This window comes from Protobothrops mucrosquamatus, unplaced genomic scaffold (genome assembly GCF_001527695.2).
Source record: "Protobothrops mucrosquamatus isolate PMUCROS unplaced genomic scaffold, P.Mucros_1.0 scaffold1588, whole genome shotgun sequence".
Lineage (NCBI taxonomy): Eukaryota > Metazoa > Chordata > Lepidosauria > Squamata > Viperidae > Protobothrops > Protobothrops mucrosquamatus.
In genome coordinates, this window is record NW_015387751.1 from 107,863 (window position 1) to 116,943 (window position 9,081).

The following is a 9,081-nucleotide window of genomic DNA, read 5'->3' on the forward strand; positions in this document are numbered from 1 at the left end:
AAGTGTAGTAACTGCAACATTTGAAGGCACTGAGGATTTGGTTATTGTGTTTTGCTTGTATGACTTCTTTCAGTCCTTCTTGCAAACCAAATCCTTAAATCTAATTTGCACAAAAATCTATTTTTGTAAAACAGTTTATGCTGTTTATGTTTACCTTTAATCTAATGTGAGGATTACAAACAGACTCCAATTTTGGCTACACTAAAATTTAATTTCAGAGTTACTCTAAGGTCAGTATGGAGCTTTCAGTATCTGACTTGGTGTTACATACACAAAGGGTTAACTCCATGATTGTACAGATACTTCTTCAAACAAAGAATGTCCCTTTGTTATCTTCACTACCAGATCTGTTCTAGAGATGTACCACAAACAACATAAAGAGGACAAGGGACTTGGAAATAAATTATACTGCTGATGAATGCCTCTCTGCTAGTCAGAGCTACTAGCTAGATATAATCTACAATATTGTACTGATGCATTGGTTTCAGTAAAAAATTCAGAAAATAGAAGTTTCATCTTCTATTCATTCATGCTTTTAAGGCTGAATGAAAATTGATTAAAACTTTCTTCTCAGCCCATTAGTTTTATACTTTCTCTGATTTTGTGCCGACTATAATTTTTTAAAATCCTTATGTTCTGTTTTTAATATAAACATCCTTAACCCTAATATTTATTTTTTCTCAAATTGTTCCACAGGAAGTCTCCATCTTCTTCCATTCATTTTCTTTCCATTTAAAAAGAAGCTTGTAAGTGTTATTTCATTTTAATAGTGGAAAACAAGTACAGAAATTAGGATATGCTATCAAATTTATTTGATTCTTTCCTGATGATGCAAATATATTTGCAAAAAAGGGCACTGTAATAACTTAGTGCTTTTATCAGACAGTCCCCAGTGAGCTTTCCAGGTCTCTTTTATATGTATTCTGCTTTTTTATTTATTTATTCAATGTATCTTTATCCTAAGATTGGGTCCCAAAGTATCACAAGAATGCCTATCAATTAAAAAAACAACAATCTACATTAAAAATATAAAACAGCAGAATTGTACAGAATGTAAAGTTAGAATAGAATAAATGAAAAAAATAAAAATAAATTGACCGTGGTGTTAAACAATATCTAGGCAAAAAACAGCTTAACTAACACCTAACAAAACTAATCCCAACAGCATCTTCCTACTGCACATTAGGTCAGAGTAGTATCTGGCCAGGAGACCATGGGGAAATTCCAAGACTGGGAAATTTTTAAAAAAGGAAAAGGTATTTCCATGAAAAGAAATAACCATCTGGATTTGCCCATAATTTGAACTCAGTTTGAGGTCAGCTTTCCTTTACCAACATAAAAGCCCACCTATCAGCATCAGGGGTAGGCAACCTCGGCTCTTTTATGACTCATGGACTTCAACTCCCAGAATTCCTAAGTCAGCATAGCTGACTCAGGAATTCTGGGAGTTGAAGTCCATGAGTCATAAAAGAGCCGAGGTTGCCTACCCCTGATCTAACCTAATGAGACTCAAATAATTATTTCCAAAGAATCTTTTGTGATAGAACAGGGAACAGCTCTTCCCCCCCTACTTTAAAGCCATTCAAAGAAAAAAAAAAAACTCATCAGAAAATCATGCAAAATAAATTTGTTTTAACCAAACCAGCAATTCACTTGGAAGAGGTAGCACCAGCTGTTGCTACTGTACCAATGACTTTCAATAATGTTTATTACAGCAGAAAAATATTTGTGCATCCTTAGGGCAAATTAGAACACGATGGAGGTAGATGCTAATTAAGACTTCCATTGGTATGACCAAAGAATGATTTACAAACTTTCATTTCTGTGTTAAGAATTATCTCCTGATCTTTTGACTACTTTATTGCTCTACTTATAAGCAAAAACTTATATTGTTCTTCTTCATTTAAATCACTACCTTGTTTTCACTTGAGTTTGGAAGAGGAAAACCCCCTTCCCTTCTTCAGAAAGAGAACAGCTTCTTAAGCAGGTTGAAAAAGCTCTAAAACCAAATAAAAAGTAATAAAGAAAGGAAACCAATGTGAAGTTGTCTCCTTTTTAAAAAATAATTTCACAGAGTTATACACCTTTACCTCTGCATTTATGCAGATATACACTTTCTGGAAGTGAACTACAGATCTGATATTTTAGATCAGAAAATGGACAACAATCTTGGTTGATTCAGTCACATGAAATTTCAACCACTTAATTTGAAAATGCTAATAAAGTGCCTCTGGAAGCATGTGGCCACTGCCCACAGCCTGGGTTCTAGGCCTTGGAGGCCTGAAGGAGGCCTCCAATGCCCAGAACGGGCCTTTGGAGCCCCACTGAAGCATCCCCCGATGTCATTTCTGGGTGGCAACCCAGAAAAGGCCTCTGCTGCCTGGATCGTACCTTCAGAGCCCCGCTGAAGATGTCCCAGCATCATTTCTGTGTGGCAGTGGCCTGGAAAACGCCTCCGACGCCTGGATTGGGCCTTTGGAGCCTCACTGAAGCATTCCACGGCATCCTTTCTGAGCATCGGAGGACTTTTCTGCCCAGAACAGAGGCTGTGGGCAGCGGTCACATGCTTCTGGAGGTTCTCGGATGCTTGGAGGAGGCTTCCAAGGCCCAGAACAAAGGCTGGGGGAGGCTTTTGCATGCCTCCGGGGATCCGTTCTCCCCTGGGTTCCATTCCTTTCTCTGTTGCAGAGAACAGAGGCCTAAACTACTGTGAGATCACGTGAGATCAGTAGCCATTGATCTCGGGCCATTGATTTTGTGTGATATTGCATTACTTTAGCCCTCTATTCTCTGAGAATGCACCGAAGAAAGCAGCGAAATAGCCAAAAGAGTGAAGGATATCTCGATCTTGCAAGGTGAGTATCCATAGGCCTAGTGCCTAGGGCACGGGTTGGCAACCAGTGGCTTTGGAGCCACATGTGGCTCTTTCAGCCTTCTACTGTGGCTCCCAGTCCTCCTCCACCATTTTCAGAGAGAGAGAGACAGAAACAGAAAGAGGCACTTGCGCTTCCCTTCTCTCTCTCTCTCTCTCTCTCTCTCTCTCTCTCTCTCTCTCTCTCTCTCTCTCTCTCTCTCTCTCTCTCCGATCTTCTGCTCACCTGGCCAGCTGGGCTCATGCTGTTCTCTGACAAGCTGACAAGCTTATTGGGCAGGCTCCCTGCCCTTTCTGCGTCTCCGCAGGAAGCAGCAGAAAGCAGCATATCTCTCTCTCTCTCTCTCTCTCTCTCTCTCTCTCTCTCTCTCTCTCTCTCTCTCTCTCTCTCTCACACACACACACACACACACACACACACACACACTTTTACTTACTTAGTGGGGGAAGCGGACTGGTAGACCAAGGGCAGGAGAGAGACAGCCCAATAAGAATATGTGTCAGCTTGTCGGAGAACAGCATGAGGCCAGCTGTCCAGGTGAGCAGAAGATCAGAGAGAAGGAGAGAGAGAGGGAGAGAGGAAAGAGAGAGAGAGGGGAAGAGACAGAGAGAGGGGGGACAGGAAAGAGAGAGAGAGAGAAAGAGAGAGAGAGGGATAGGAAAGAGAGAGAAAGAGAGAGAGATGGAGAGGAAAGAGAGAGAAAGAGAAAAAAAAAGAGAGGGGGGAGAGAAAAGAGAGAGAGAGAAAGAGAAAGAGAGAGAGGGAGAGGAAAAAGAGAGAGAAAGAGAGGGGGGAGAGGAAAGAGAAAGAGAGAGAGAGACACAGAGAGAGAGGGAGAGGAAAGAGAAAGAAAGAGAGAGAGAGAGGGAGAGGGAGAGAGAGACACAGAGAGAGACTTACTGGACTTTTAGTAAAGAACGTTTAATGAAATATTTTGATTTTTTTAAATTAAGAGATGAGGTATTGGGATAATTATGCTGTATTTAAAGATGGTAGATAAGCTACTAAAATTGTTTTCACCTGTTGGCATGAAGGAGAAAGGTTTTTTTTCCCCTCTTTCTCCGGCATAAAAAATTGTTTTCTTTGTAGCAGTTCATTGATTTCATAAATGCAACACACTATAGTTTTTTTATACATAGCATAAAGGTAAAAAAGGATATATGCAGTGTTATCTTCATTTTAGATGTCAAAAGGGTTTTGTGGCTCCCAATGTTTTCTTTTCTCTTAAGGTTGCCGACCCCTGGCCTAGGGAGACCCGGGAGGGGGAGGGGAGGGAATACCAGGGTGAATGTTGCAGTGCCACTGCGGTCGTTTGTAAGGGTGAACAACTGCTGTAATGCAGCAACATTCATAATTTTGAGACTTTTTCGTAAACACTGGGGGCACTTATCGCATAACTCCAAACGATCGCTAAGGGAATGTCCGTAACTCAGGGATTACCTGTAATGAGAATTCATCATTTCTTAGGAGTATAGCAATTTTAAGAAATAAATGATTCAGATTTTTTTTAATTTGATGATTTAATATTTTAATATTCATATTTCATTAATTACTACGATAATAAAAATGCTTTATAAGGTGTTTGTTTGCTATTTACCAAATCAAATAAATAAAGATAATTGGATCTTTTGTTATATCATAATGGTGCATCAGTGAAATTTAACAATTTGAAAAATGCTATACTGAAACTTAATTTAGGAATATTCTTTAGGAATGTCCTTTATTGGCCAGGTGTGATTGGACACACAAGGAATTTGTCTTTGGTGCATAAGTTCTCAGTGTATATACAAACAACAAAGTGATAAGTCATAGATCATAAATCATAAGATGCAATCATAAATCATAAGGTACAAACAACAAGTGATAAATCATAAGATACTAATAGGAGAAGGTAATAGGAAAGTTGAGAAGATGAGAAAGATGAGAAGGATAATAGCAATACAGCCCTACTACATAGGTAAATATTTTTAGGCATAAGATAGTACTGTGGGAATTAGGTGTTTGCAGAGTGATAGCATGGGGGAAAAAACTGTCTTTCTGTGTAGATGTTTTGGTGTCAATGGCCTATAGCAGGGGTGTCAAACTTGCAATGTTCCATTGCCGGCAATGGGGTGGGCGCAGTTTTGGCATGACGCATCCAGCCCGTGGGCCAGCAGTTTGACCCCCCTGCCCTATAGCATCATCTTGAGAAAGAAGTTGAACCAGTTCATGTCCAGGATGTGAGGGGTCTGTAGATATTTACTCAGTCCTCTTTCTGACTAATGCAGTATACAGATCCTCAATGGAAAGCAGGCTGGTTACAATTGTTTTTTCTGCAGTCCTAACTATCTGTTGAAGTCTCTCTATGTCCTATTTGGTTGCTGTGCGAAACCAGACACTTAGGGAGGTACAAATGACAGACTTAATAATTCCTCTGCAGAACTGTATTAGCTGATCCAGCAAATTTTGTGGCTATACAGAGATTTGTACACATTTTTCCCAACTCCCCATCAGACTGGTTCCTGACAAGAACTAATCCAAGGATATTTTTTTTTACTATCTTAATCTTATCTGAACACCTAGATAATTGTAATGCAGATATTGCAGTATCTAATCATTTTTCATTACCTTAAGAAGCTGGCATTTATTTATAAAAGACTAGAAACCTTTTGTAGACTTTTTGCTGAACATTGATAGAAATTGATTTTGGGACTTATTGGTTAAAAATATTTATTTAGGAAAGAATAGAACTATGAAATATGGCAGGGTGGGGATGGTAATTGCTATGTTCTAACTGCTGGAAAGATCAGAAGTTACTTCTTTATATATTTTTCTTTTTCTTGCTTTTTTGTTATTATTCACTTTTTAAAAATCCTTTTATAATATTTTTATATTTCTATGTTTCTGTAGCTTTTAAAATCTTTGTAAAATCTTTTAATAATTTCTTTCATAAAAAGATGATATTTAAATATATTCTCATTCAAGAAACCATTTTTTATTAAACAGGTGAAACAAAATATTAAAGTTTTTTTAAAATTAATAGACAAACTGAGAATTTAATGGTTATTTGCCGTGCTTTTAGGAAATATATTCATGGTTGCATCATTGTACATGTTTCATAGAAAGAGAATAGGGCCGCAGTAGCTCATGTATTAGCATACTAAGTCAGAAGACCATTGAAAGGTCAACAGCTCAGATGTTCTAAACCCAAGAGTGCAAGCCACATAACACAATGAGCTCCTGTCAATTTGTCTTAGCTCCTGCTTAGCAGTTCGAAAGCATGCAAATGCAAGTAGATAAATAGGTACCAGTTTGATGGAAAAATACCGGGGATATGAAAGGAGCTCCCTTGGGTGTTCTCTGGTCAATGGTGATATCACCGGCTAATCCTTTCAACTCGGAAGCACCTTAGTAGGTGCTCAGTTGGTGCTTCCGACACATATATAGTAATAGCACAGAAAGAGAAAAAATAAAAATCTGACCAAAAAAATGTATTTTTTCCGTGTTATAAAGTTGTAAGTCGACCTACCCAGGAATTATACAAATTATACAAATGTTTTCTTTGTGCTAAACAAGAACTGAATTTTCCTTTATGTGCTCAGTAAAAATTCACTGAATTGCATAAAGCAGAGGTACTGGGTGGAGGAGAAAGTATTATTTTTACTCTCAAGAATATGTAGGAGAATGTATACAGCTAATCTTATAAATCAGCATTTTTTAACATATTCAACTTTATAGTACTGAATCAAAGATTACTGAAGAAATTGATGCAACATAGCTCTACCAAAGTTTACATATGCATAAGCTATTTATTTATTTAACTTTTTTTAGAAATATAGATACTATTAAATATCCTGCCTGATAGCTATTCAGTGAGTGGTAAAAGATAACTAGAAAATGCTTTTTTTCTCCAATATGATCTAATGGTTAAGGCACCACGTTAGAAACCAGGAGACAGTGAATTCTAGTTCCTCCTTAGACAAGAAAGATGGCTGAGTAATTTTGGGCCACTCTTTGATCTCTTTGCTGAATGTTTATGTCAGATTTTGATATCATATCTGGCAAATATAATATAATATTGATTATCTTTCATGTGCAGTATTTCTTTATGAAAGGTTGAAAGATCTCAGATAATATTAAATTATTAATTGATATTTTGGATACACATTAATAAAAACTGGAATCAACACAGATGGTTTCATTGCATCCCAGAACAAAAGATTTTTGATAATGTGTAGTGGTATTTACAGAGTGGCTCTGGCCAAATATGGATTTCTTTTCTGTTAATTGGATTCATATATGGAGCTCTAATCCTTTTGCCAATGTTATCACAAATGAAATTATTTCTTAGTCTATTAAGATGTGCAATGGAACTTGCCAATGTTTCCTTTATTTCTTCTTATATTTAATACAATATTGGAATCACTAGCCTCTCTTATTAAGAAGTTGAAGGCTCTTCTGGAATAGAAACAAAACTGGAATAGTTGAATGTAGCTATTATAAGCTGATAATATTCTGTGTCTTTTTAATGTTCTGAGAATAGCACTCCTTCTGGTCCAATAGAAAGGGAATATATGTTAGCTCTACCCTGTCATCTAAATGCAACTATTATTACAAAGTCTTTTAGAAAATTTACAAGTCCTCAGAAAAGGGCTATATAATCTATTGTGTTTTTATTATTTTTTTTAAGAATTTTGAGAGGAAGGTTAAAAACTAACACAAACTAGTATACAGTAAAAAAAGAAAAAAATAACCAAAATAAGTACAAAAAAGAATGAAAAGAAATAGAAAGTAGCTTCCAATTTTCTTTGCAGCAAATGTACAATAAGTGAAATTATAACATTGGTGACTTCCTTGTGAGAATCTGGCAGGGAATATTGGAAACAACCTTCCTTCCTTCCTTCCTTCCTTCCTTCCTTCCTTCCTTCCTTCCTTCCTTCCTTCCTTCCTTCCTTCCTTCCTTCCTTCCTTTTCTCCCTCCCTCTATCCCTTTCTTCAACATTGGTGACAAATACAAATCCTCCTATAATAACCTTTGTTTCTGGGTAAGTTATCATCAATTCAGATATGTAGTTTTCTAAGTCTTGCCATGCTTTGGGTTTTTGTTTTTTTTTCTAAATTGCATTGAAGGCAGAAAATAGAGCAGATCGCCAACTTCAGTTCTTGGGATTTGTGCTTCACCACTCTGCGAAGCGTCACATGCCCAGAGGAGTTCAGAAGCAATTCTTTCTTTCTTCTTCTCCAGAAGTGCCCAATATATACCATCTGCCCTCAAGCTTTTTGAAGCTAAGACATTATACCAGCCGTTATACCGAGTCCAGATAAACCTAGGAATCAATTACCAGAACTTGGAAAGGATACAATAGAAATTCTTAAGAAAGTTATTCCAGCTGGCAAAATGCCTACCTTGAGGCTGGAGGCAGGACTTATCAAAGTCAGAAGAAGGGCATGGTTGTGCACAATTAAATATTGGTTCACTTTTAACCCCAAGGCCTGACTGAACTAACATGACTTGATAAATATGATACATTCTGGAAATTCCAAATTGAGAAAAAAATACGCAAATTAGGCTTTTCAAGAAAGATTCATGCCCATGGCAATGGTGATGCTTAAACAAAGGTTCCTTGATATAGAATTACAGTCAGAATTATAGTCGGATTATAACAACCTCTTGTCAAGGGCACAAATGGGACATAAGAATGCACATTTCCAAGCAGCATTCTACCTAGATCAATTCACAAGCAATAAATTTCAATGTGCATTTAAACTACTGCAATTCAGTATTATGCCATCAGCGGAAAACTTTATAAAACATCATATGCAGAAAGGCTTTGTCCTTGTAATGGTGAGACTATTGAAACACAAACTCATATTCTGTTATATTGTAATGTCTATCAAGACCTACTCTAAGAGTTCCTAACACCTCTTCTAATTTCATTTCTCAGATGGACTGAAGAGTTCAATATGCACTTTTTACTAGCAGATAAGGACCCCAAGGTAGCTCTTGCTGTTGCAAAATTTGTTTTTGCAGCTTGCAAAATCCATATATTGCTGATAGCAAAATAGTGCAAGTGCAATTGTAGGGTCTGCTTTGTAGGTTTTATTTAATATGTTTTACTCAGTCTGGCTTGCTAACCTGTAATAAAGATTTTGAAATTGAAATATTAACAATTATGAATCTATTACCTTGATAAATATTGATATACTACAATACTTAGGTGAATTCTCA